The 12,057-nt window shown below is 38.4% G+C and overlaps 1 protein-coding gene across 1 annotated transcript in view; it reads left to right on the top strand.

Moving 5' to 3' along the window:
* Window positions 1-2,314: 2,314 nt before the first annotated feature.
* Window positions 2,315-12,057, top strand: part of Sh (Potassium voltage-gated channel protein Shaker) — a 307,044-nt gene continuing 297,301 nt past the window's right edge. Inside the window, exon 1 of the mRNA XM_074094256.1 lies at window positions 2,315-2,431. The gene's annotated coding sequence lies outside the window, so the exon portion shown is untranslated. The remainder of the gene's footprint in view (window positions 2,432-12,057) is intronic.

Genomic DNA, 12,057 nt, shown 5'->3' with positions numbered 1-12,057 from the left:
TTTTCACAAGTAAAAAGGCCATAGTAAGCTTTAAATGTTACTTTGCTCATAAGTTACGAAAAAAATATTCATCGACGCGCGAGCCTGAGATCGAACCCATGACTCTGCTTGAGCGCAGTGCGTGTCGTGATCGATTTGGCGGACAATAATCTGAAACCGAGGGCGTTTAACTGCTTACTTACTACTGCGCGGTTTAAAGCTACTAGAAAATCTGCAAGTGCGTGGGTGCGTTTGTAACGCTCAATACCAGTTAAAAAGGATAAAATTGTATAGAAATGCTTAAGGAATCCAATTTGTAGCCAAGTCGCTGCACCCTGCTGAGGCGCGCCCTCTGAAGATGATTCAGAAGGACTTACTTAATTAGAAACATGACTGAAACTAGTTTGTTTTCTCTGGTACATTGCGCTGTTCAAAATTTTCTCTCGTAATTGTTTTATGAACAATTCAATTTAATTACCTACTTATACTTAAATAGTTTACAGTTTACAGTTTTTATTATCGTAAAGACAGAACGGTGCAGGAATGTTATCATCATCATCATCCCAGCCTATATACGTGCTGGGTACAGGCCTCCTCTCAGAAAGAGAGGGCTTGGGCCGTAGTTCCCACGCGGGCCCAGTGCGGATTGGGAACTTCACACACACCATTGAATTACTCCGCAGATTTGTGCAGGTTTCTTCACGATGTTCTGCTTCACCGTAAAGCTCGTGGTAAATTTCAAAATTTGCACTTTACAGTTGAATATTTCGCAAACTAATCACTAAATCGAAAAATCGTCTGAGCAAACCCCTAATAGTTTTAAAAGACCTATCCAATGAAATCCCACTATAGGGTTGGATGAGAAAAAAAAACACCCCCACTTTACGTGTATGGGACGTAAAGTAAATTTTTCTTTTTTTTAATTTTTCATTGTACCATTTTGTCGGCATAGTTTACATATATATCCGTGCAAAATAACAGTTTTCTAGCATTGATAGTCCCTGAGCAAAGCCGCGGACGGTCGGACCGACAGACAGACAGACATACCTACATGGCGAAACTATAAGGGTTCCGTGTTTGCCATTTTGGCTCCGGAACCCTAATAAGTGTTCTAAAGTAGAATGTTAGTGAGTGGGTTTTATTAGGTAACACCAAACTCTATGTTTCCTAGTCGACCTATTTGCGGCAACTTTAATTATTTGTGTCACCTGCGTTCATTGTAAACACTGTTGGCTAAATGTTAATGTGAGGTGGGGTAGGTAAGTGAAACTGTGAAAGTTACGAGTAATCTGTTTAACTATAGGAGCTATATAGTCTATCTCCTACAAATAATTCAAGAATACTCTAAAGTTTATGTTTTACTTATAGTTTTCTATAAGTGTGTGTTTTATGTTTCACCTTCCCCGTAGTTTCACTTACCCCACTTTACCTATATTACCTATTTTAAATAATCACTAATTCTTAATATTGAATACATCTTATTAATCATTATTAATGCGGCATAGCTAACCAGCATCGCCTTGCTTCTGTACTAGCCCTTAACACAAACCTACGTATTCTGAGAAAAAAGCATTCATTACATGTTGTACAGACGAATAATTTAAGTCCCCAATCCTAATTACTGAATGAGATTCCTTGTCATTCTGCGAGCATTGCAATGCCATCATTAAACATGCGCCAATGAAAACGCGGCTCAAGCGTTACCGCGTACCTACCTACCTATTTAACTACAACACTAGGCAGCGCCGGGCGGCACCAACCTATATTCTCAAGATGAGGTCAAGCTTAACTAGAAAATATCCGGAAGGTGTGAATTCTATTTCACTGCAGTGACTAAAAATTAATGAGAAGTTTAAATGTGTGCGGTTCTTTGTTATCAAAACCGTTCGGGGGTCGGCCGGTGCGCTAGAAGGCGCGCGCAGCGTCAGGGATGGGACCCTCGCTTTGGGAACTACTGATATCGATGACTTACAATTGCTTTTTAACTCTCTTAAGTAATAAATTACACACTTTGCAATAGATGAAATAAAAGTTATATTTCATTGTTAGTTTTAATAAGCACATGTATACGTTGTGACAGAAACTTATTTGTTTCGCTATTTCTAACAAAAGCAGTCAAATTTTTCAGGATATCCGAGTCACATTTTTTTGGAAGTTAATTCGATCCTGTTGTACCTATTTGTAAGCGTTCATATGCAGTTGTAAGCGGCTTCGATAAGAGGTTGTTCGGAGCGGCGCACAGCCTTATGCGACACTGCGGCAGTCGCGGCGCACTCCGTCGAGTCCGCGCGTGCCGGCCGCCCGCGCCTTCTCCCGCAGCCCAAAAGTTTCCCGAGCGGCTCTCGCGACCTGTATGCACCTGGCGCGCTGGCCTCCGCGAATAAATAAACTCTCGTGAGGTGCATCCGACTGCAGCGCCGGCGGGACGTCTGGTTCACGAGTTTGACTGCGAGTTCGTTGTCTTTCCTTTCTGTGTCGATGTTGTTGCCTGGGATGTAGCTGGGTTGTAGTGGTTCGGTGTTCGGCGCCGAAACTAATTTATTGTGCCGGTAAGTCAGCTGGGTTTTCAGATATAATCGCGTTTTTACAGAATTATTACAATACAACTACGACCATCTTAGCGAGACGCTCTACTATTCAAATAGGAGTTGAATACCCACCGGATAACTATATTCACTAAATTAGTTTCATAACTTCTATGTCTACATTTGTAATACCTTCAAAACATTTAAATTAATTAAAAATACCATACATTTAAATTCAGGGAAAAGTTTGACTTTTAGATAGTTTTGTTGTTAGTGAGTACCACCTGCCTGCAGTACCTATACATTTGTAGAAATTCGAATCCACGTAACGGATTTACTTATTAATTAGAAAACACCCTTCAGAAAGTAATATGACCCGTAACGCCACAGAACCACATCCAAGTTGACAGGGAAAGCCTTATCGTTGTCTTTGGTTTCGACAAGCAACATTCGCTGCCGTTGACCGTAAGAAAAACTAGGTTTAACATTAGGCGCGGTGGAGGCGGTATAATCGGTTGCCGGACATCATCCGCGGAATGCGGCGGCCGTGCCACGTGGCGGCGACATGCACGCCAACTGTTTCACAGGCGTTCGCCACGAAAAGTCATTTAACTGGCCCTATCGCACCTCCGATCAACTTTAACATGTTGACGTGAACTTATTTTTAATCGACCGGTGCGATTCCGGTCAGCCCCCGCCTGGCTGGGCGTTAAATAGGGATCGAGTAGTGACCACAAAAAGTGGAGTAGAGTAGGTATTAAGTATACGCCGTCAGATGTTTTCACTTATAACCCGTAGCGTTGAAAGTAGTGTACATATGAACACACGACGAATTCAATGAGTTCGTTCAATGACATTATAGCGCTTGTAAAAATATGGTTAACAACATCATCTTCTCGACCTATACAGGATGATCAATCCAAATCGGTCAGTAGGGAGAAATCAGAAACTATGAGAGATGGCGAAATCTGTTCTTAGGAACCATGGCTTCATTTTAGTTTTGATAAAAATGGTATTCAAATTTTTTGATTTAGCTGTCATACCGGCGGGAATCGAACCTGGTCAAAATATTTGTAAACTGTTATAAATTCTGCTCATTTTTCGTTGTTATTGTTGATTATGTGAATCATATTAAGTGAAAAAAAAACATTATAAGTACAAGCTTTTATTTAATTTGCAATGTGTATAAATACATAAATAAAAGGTAAAAATGCATTGTATGTAGGTAATTAGATTGACTTGAAATTTGGCATACTTATGTAGGTGAATTTAGTAACATTACGATAATCTAGTAGTGTCCTTCTGGTGGTCCGGCCAAGATTGTCTCCGCAGGACGGAACTCCTCAATGGTTAATGGAATCGACTTGAAACATGGTAAAGAAATAGTTTAGTTGACAAAGCAAGTTCAGATAACAAAAAGTACAGTCAGCAACATAAAAGCCTCTAAAAATAAAAATGCCATTTTTACTTATTACATTTTTTTCGCTGACTACTTTTTGTTTCCTGCACTTGCGTTGTCTGCTAAACTACACTTTCGTTACAATTTTCAAATTGATTCCATCAACCGTTGAGGATTTCCGTCCTGTGGAGACGATTCTGGCCGGACTACCAGGATGTCACTACCAGATTATTAATGTTACTAAATTTACATAAGTATGCCAAATTTCAAGTCAATTTGATTTCTGGAAGTGCGTCAAATTGAACTTGCAAGATTTGACCAGTACATTACATAATACATATTACATACACGAGTACATACATACACAGAGAGAGTTACATACATACACACATTGCAAGTTAAATATAAGCTTGCATTTATAGCTTGTATTTTTATGTGTTGCTGTTCACGATATTTTCACTTATGATTCACTCGAATAAATGAAATCCCCCAAAAAAAATCAAGTTAAATGTTGCCAAGACGAAACCATGTAGCTCGCGCTGTCAAAAAGTAATCAGATCTCTTGTAGAGCCCTACGTGTCCAGCTCGAAATCTATAAGCCCTAATTTTACACTAAAGTTGCGACGAAATACTACAGCAGTAGCTCGTAGCGAGTAGTTCGTAGCGCGTAGCAGCGTTTTCCCGCTATTAATCTCGTAGGCGTGCAAACCGTGGACTAAACTGGCGAGTCGGCCGCACGAACCTTTTGCAATTCGTCATAATGGGCTTGAACTTAAAAATCTACTCAATCTTTTAAACTCTTTCCGTGCGGAAATGTAGACAAATCATTCCTTAATTTAAAGGGTCTTTTAAAACCATTAGGGGTTTGCTAAGACGATTTTTCGTTTCAGCGATATGTTTGCGAAATAATCAACTTTAAAGTGTAAAATTTCATTAAAATCGAGCGTCCCCCCTCTAAAGTCTTAATCGGTGGGTGGAAAAATTTGAAAAAACTCAGAATGGTAGTAAGTATATCAAACGTTTGCTTGAGAATTATTAGTAGTTTAAGAGTAAATGGCAGCCTAAGGTATAAAATTATACCTAAACTATGGAATATTCCGTATAAAATACGAAATCCTTAGAAAAATATTACTTAATTTTTTCGTAATGGCTACGGAACCCTATTTTGGGCGTCCCACACGCTCTTGGCCGATTTTTTTAAAACGCCCGTTTATATAAGTACTGCCATAACCGTTGTTTTAGTAGAATAAGAATCATTGTAGGAATGTGAACTCTCCAGTTTTTAATCTGCTGTGGACGTAAAAATAGCGCTGCAGACAATATTTTGCCCTCTGACAATGCTAGAAAGGGGTCAGTATGAATAGCCCGGGACTAATAATTGCTAAATTTAGATACAGCAGTTCTATATTGTTAATCAGTATCCTTCGGCAATTTCGTGTTTCGAATGTCATAGTTTATCTTTCGCAAATTATTATTAGCATGACAAGAATTCACTAGTTACCTTCAAAAATGGTATCAAAAATCAGATGTCCCGTACTTAACTGATAATAGTTTTAAGGCTTCCGTAGTCAACTAGGAACCCTTATAGTTTCGCCATGTCTGTCCGTCTGTCTGTCTGTTTGTCCGTCCGCGGCTAAGCTCAGAGACCGTTGGTACTAGAAAGCTGTAATTTGGCATGAATAAACATATCAGTCACGCCGACAAAGTGGTAAAATAACAAAAAAAAAATAGGGTAAGTACCTCGCATAGACTTAAAGTGGGGACGATTTTTTTACTCGACTAACCCTATACCCGTAGTGTGGGGTATCGTGGGATAGGTCTTTTAAGACCATTGGGGAGTTGCCAAGATTTTTCGATTCAGTTATCTGTTTGCGAAATATTCGACTTTAAAGTAAAAAAAAACAATAAAATCGACCGTCCCCTCTCTAAAATCTAAACTGTTGGGTTGAAAAATTTGGAAAAATTCAATATGGTAGTAAGTATATAAAATTTACAAGGAAAATTATAACGGCTATGATTGCTAGAGAATTATTAGTAGTTTAAGAATAAATAGCAGCCTAAGATATACAATATACCTAAACTTGGAAGATTCCGTACGCAATACGAAATTCTTAGAAAAATATTAAGTACTTGATTTTTTTTGTAATGGCAACGGAACCCTATCTTGGATGTGTCCGACACGCTCTTGGCCGGTTTTAAGTTTTAATAATAGTTTAGGGTTTTTTACCCTTCCTGCCTGTTGCTGTGCTGGTTCCCTCAGGCCGACCCAAACTGTTACAATTGCGCCAGCTCGCACGCAGTAAAGCATTTAATTTAAGCTCAAAATGTTGTTTTTGACTACTACTACTACTACTACTACTACTACTACTACTTTTTGACTAACTACTGATGAAGTATCAGACTGAGTTATGCCGCGTGGAAAGAACTGCAATAGGGTCTTCTTTTTTCAAAAACAAAAACGTTGCACGCCAGATACGTCTGTGCGTCACGGTTTTAACACAAAACCTGCTCTCCCTCTTTTCTGTGTACTCGTAACAACGAGCTACGTTGTTTTTCCCGTGAGAAAGATGTAGATTGTGTATGTATGTATGTAAATACTTTATTGTACATAAAACACAAAAATAATACAAAAAGAAAATAACAAAACAAAAGAGTACAAAGGCGAATTTATCCCTAAAAGGGATCTTTTCAAGCTAACCTAAACAGGAAAGGAAAACTTAAAGATAGGCGAACAGTAATTTATGCACAGTGAGAAGAAATGAGAGAGATGTAGATTGTGCACCTTGTTGCTTATAGAATGAATCCTATACATATATAGTTTGAATCTGGTCATTCTCGTTAGCTTTGAGACGCACATGTGTAGCGTTGGTGATAGTTGAGTATGTGTGGCATTACGGTTGATTTATGCGAATGCGACAGAAGGTGGTTTTGAAGTTTTGAAAATTGTTGTTTTTTTAATAAATCTAAGCCAGTTAAAACTTCCTAATACTCAAGTGTATCAACCAACTCCTAAAGTTCCTAAGCTGCCATCATAATTCCGGACATCCTACAGGAGTATTTAGATGGAATGTAGATTGAATATTAGATAAACCGCACGTAAAACTGTTATGTTTTTATCGGTTGCAATTTCTACGATGTGTCCGGCAAAACAGCAGACAGTGGATGCGTTTCGGTTGCAGCGGCGTGCGTCGGCCTAGGAGGAAGGCGGCGTGCAGACGCTCGCGTGGCGCACGCGATGCGCCCGCCGCGTCGCCCCGCGCCGGCCTCCACCCTGATTGTGTGTAAACGGCGAATTACGTACGATTGTGTTTTAAAACGTTTACAAACAACTTCTACATTTGGGGGAAGAGTTATTCCAATTTATCACTAAACCGGATGGGAACAAGTACTGAAAAGTACCTACTACATTGATCTATTTCGGAAACGTATTTCAGAAACAAACGACTGGATAAACCTTCGTTAAGGTTTTAGCTGGCACGACCCTGGATGCCATGATATGAGGATTAAAATTGTATTTTAAATTCGAGATAGTTTTATTTTTATATGTATTTAATGTTTTTTTTTCACTGCGGCATATTCAAAAATCCGTTCCCTGCGTGCACGATCGACAGTCCTAAATTGCAAGGGATATTATAATGCAAATTTTACGAAACTGTAGTGGCGATGTTTACAAAAACAACTGAAAAAGAATTGCAAAACTATTTATTTTTTGTGCATAAGAAAATGAACGAGCACAAGCTAGTTTCACTAGCTCAGTACATATACAAAGGGACTAAACTGCACAGACTTTCATGATTTACGAGTAGGTATGCTTAAAATATCTATTTAATTACCTACCTAGATGTATTTTTTTATATGCTCAAAATCTTATTATCAAATCCTGTATTCTACTTACCTATAATAAAATGCGATGTCAACATAGTGCATAAAGCTGCTTAGTATCCTTAAGCCCTAATATACCAAGAATGTAGGTACAATAAATAGTTGACGTAATCATCCATAAATGGTGCTTTAAATCCTTTATAACAATATGCTAAAAAATATTTTTCTCGCTTCTTCGGCATCTTTACTCGATGAGAACATTATTGTACATGTGCCAAGTCGAGCGAGGTTTCTAAAATATATTTTTGGTTGGCCAAGTAGCTTAAGAATCTTGGCTATTCACTTAATCGAATAGGTACTTACGTCACACCAACTAACCGAAAAATACATTTTTTAGGGTTCCGTTCCTCAAAAGGAAAAAACTAGATTTTATAAGATATTTTTTTTATTTCTATCTGTCAGTCGGTATTATTTTCAAGAACGCGTGTTGATATCAAGTTGAAATTAATACATATGTGCGTAACTCTTAGAGCAACAGTCTCCTTAAACTGTTAAAAATAGGTTCCTGAGTTCAGGTGATCAAAGCCGTTGGACAGAAATCATATGGCGTACTTACTTCTTGTTAACATAGAATTATGAAATTTGGTAAGAAGAAAGGCGAAGAAAGACAGATCCTAATCAATCAAACTGACTACATATCTGATTTTTAAGGTTATAACTTCATAGAGTACAGCCACTAACAGACAAATTATAAAGATTGTTTTTTTTTAAGACTTCTTACTTGACCAGTTTTTATTAAAACATAATAACGACAACAATTTGTTTGCAACTTTTGTTGATATACAGCTTAGCTATCGCTGTTATCATTCTTATTTTGGGGTGTGTATTTGGTATAGAGATACATCGAATACGTATCTAACAAGTTTTTTTCCTAAATTTTACTTCTATTGTTATAGCAGATAGACATACACATTACATCATCATCATCATCATCCCAGCCTATATACGTCCCACTACTGGGCACAGGCCTCCTCTCAGAACAAGAGGGCTTGGGCCATAGTTCCCACGCGGGCCCAGTGCGGATTGGGATCTTCACACGCACCATTGAATTGCTTCGCAGGTTTGTGTAGGTTTCCTTACGATGTTTTCCTTCACCGCATAGCTCGTGGTAAATTTTAAATGTAATTCCGCACATGAATTTCGAAAAACTCAGAGGTGCGAGCCGGGGTTTGAACCCACGACCCTCGGCTTGAGAGGCGATAGGTCAAACCACTAGGCCACCACGGCTTGAACACATTACATTACATATAAATTTCAAATGTCTATTTTTGACGTCCAGCCCTGTGACAGACAGACTAACGAATGGATGGACAGCGTAGCGGAAGTCTCAGTTATTCACTCTTTGTGTACGGAACCATAAGAAAATCCAAAAATTAACCGTATTTTTAAATAAATACTTTGAAATACAAACTCATTTTTTGCTGAGTTTTATATTTAGGTATACAGAACCCTTAGAGCACGAGACCAGTTCGCAGTTTACTGATTGTTGTTCGAATGAAATTAGAGATTTTACTTGAAAACCTCATTCTTAAATTATAAGTAGGTACATATGTACATGTTGTACAGTAATTGACGCTTCCTTTGTTTTTATAACCACGTAACTTAAATACCTAATTATATATTAGTTATGATCTAGAAAAAAACATTAGGTAAAAGACATCATCCGACGTGCTTATTTGTTGTCAATTAGGAAGGCTGCATACTGTCAAGAGTATCTTTATGATTTACTAAATAAATAATATCATGAATGACATTTTTTTCATTTATTTGTTTATGCTGCACGATTCAAATGTAGTTCTACAATAAAATTATTAATTTAATCTACGGAGTACGGGGGTCGTCAACATCAATAAATAAAGAACATGAAACTTTGGTAACTATTTAGGCACTGTCATACCGCCGACGATGAGCGAGAAGCGAGTAGAGCGAGTAGTTAGTACCTAGTAGAAACGAGTGGGCGAGCAGCGAGAAGAGAAGGGAGTGTACTTTTGTCGCTCGGCTGATAAGCGAGTGTTCGAGTGCGACGGACGATTAATCGCTCCACTATCTCGAGCTGGGCGGCCGCCAAGCTAACATCGTTGAGCGAGTATCGCTGAGCTAGTTTTATAGCTCAGCGAGTTTAGTAGCTCTTGTCGCTGCAACAAAAGATGTAGGTAAGAGCGAGTTGTCGCCGGCAGTGCGAACAGACAGCGATCAACTATTATGTGTCTCTTTTACGCACACAGGATTTTATATCTTTTTTTCGTTTCTTGAGCGAGAAAATAGTCTATAGCCAATCGTTTCCTCGCCGGTGCTGAGACAACTGCCTTTGAAACTGAATAGGTTTCTTTTGGCGAAATAACCACCGCTTGTTTTATTCTGTCTGTGCATCGTAAATCCTAACTTACAACCACTTCTATGAAAATTGCTACAGGTTATAATTATATAACTCTCAAAAATTCCGTGCCCAATGATTCATAACGAATAACTTTAAAAGGCCGTCAAAGTCAGCATTCTCAGAGTAATTTTCGTACCATAAATGCCAATGCCCGTTTTGGCATGCTTTCTAAAAGGACAGTAAAGTTGCATTTTTATCTGGTTTATTTTATTTTTTGTATAATAAACGAGCCCGGCTCGTACCTCTGAGTTTTTCGAAATTCATGTGCGGAATTACATTTGAAATTTACCACGAGCTATGCTGTGAAGGAAAACATCGTGAGGAAACCTGCACAAACCTGCGAAGCAATTCAATGGTGTGTGTGAAGTTCCCAATCCGTACTGGGCCCGCGTGGGAACTATGGCCCAAGCCCTCTTGTTCTGAGAGGAGGCCTGTGCCCAGCAGTGGGACGTATATAGGCTGGGATGATGATGGATGATGATAATAAATGAGAGAAACATGCCGCGTTTTGAGTTAGATAAAAATAGAAAACTTAAGTGCCGCCCATCTCGTATGTAGTAGTGTACATATATATATACAACTGAAATGGAACCTATAATAAGTCATTAATACATACATAATACTTGTACGGATCGGATATGCTATTACGGGTTGTTCTTTACGTGCGTGAGTATAACTAGCGCCTTACGAGATATTTCAAAGCTCATTTCTTCTGAACATAAGGTATGAATTTATGCCGAGATGGGCTCACAGTTCTGAAGATAGGACACGGTGCCGGTGCCGGCTCAGCCACCTCGGCACTGGTGCAGGACAAAGTGAGTTTCTCACTCAATTATAATAAAAGGTTTCGTACATCAAGAGTCTTCAACATTATATTTCGGCCATTGTGTTCTGTATTGACGAGAGGTTGCGCTGGCCCCGTAGGGTTAGATATTTTTTTTTTTCTCTGTACTGTTCGTATTAAAAAGTAACCTTTAACATTTATCTAATTAATACGATCATGGACTTATCTTATCGGTTTGTTAACAAAGATGTTGTAATAGGTATACGAATAATATATTGTCTTAACCTGATTAATTACGTACCCATGCAATTATTATGCAATTGTCTTAATAGTTTAGACATACTGCAGATTGCAACAATTACCCCAATTAGTCTCAAATTTACACTAAAACCTACAATGACTCCACTTCTTTGATTTTACTGAATACAGTCACAGTTTGGAAATTCTTGGATTAAACGATCTCTATCACGGGCTTTAATTACTCCTGCTGGCTCGTGCTGAGGGACCGACTTCAGAGTGGTAGAAAAATATTTTCATAGTTTTTTGTAGTTGGTTCAAATTTTTGTTATAAAAAATTTTTACACGCTTTTTACTGTAAATTATCTAAGATACAATAGTTTAAGGTCAATTGCTCGTCACCTTTTACGAAAGATTGCTTTTTTCGATGCAGAGACGTTCATTATTGAAGAGTCTTGGTGCTCCACCACCCGATCCATTTCATCATATTATTACTATGAGCTTAGCAACTGTGTTAAAGTAATTGAAATTCAGCCCGTGAAGTATTTGTTATTGAGTAAGTTGTAGCTCTATTGGTCAAATGTGGTCTTCATAATCAGTTCCACTTCACCTACTGATGATTTTTCAAGAGCAAAAGCACGAGTTACAACTAAATATATCCAAATTACCATAGGTATCCCTATATTTGAAGAGTTCCCTCGATTTCCTTAGCATCCTACCATCACATACTGATTTGGTGCTTATGGGACCTAATTGAAGGCATTCCTAAACGAACTAAAAAAAAATTTCAAATTTGTTCATAAATGACGGAGTTCTGAGCAACATAAATAAGACACACAAGACCGGTCTGAGTGGAAAGCCTTGGGGGAGGCCT

This window comes from Choristoneura fumiferana, chromosome Z (genome assembly GCF_025370935.1).
Source record: "Choristoneura fumiferana chromosome Z, NRCan_CFum_1, whole genome shotgun sequence".
Taxonomy (NCBI): Eukaryota; Metazoa; Arthropoda; class Insecta; order Lepidoptera; family Tortricidae; genus Choristoneura; species Choristoneura fumiferana.
This window is presented reverse-complemented; position numbering and strand designations above follow the sequence as displayed.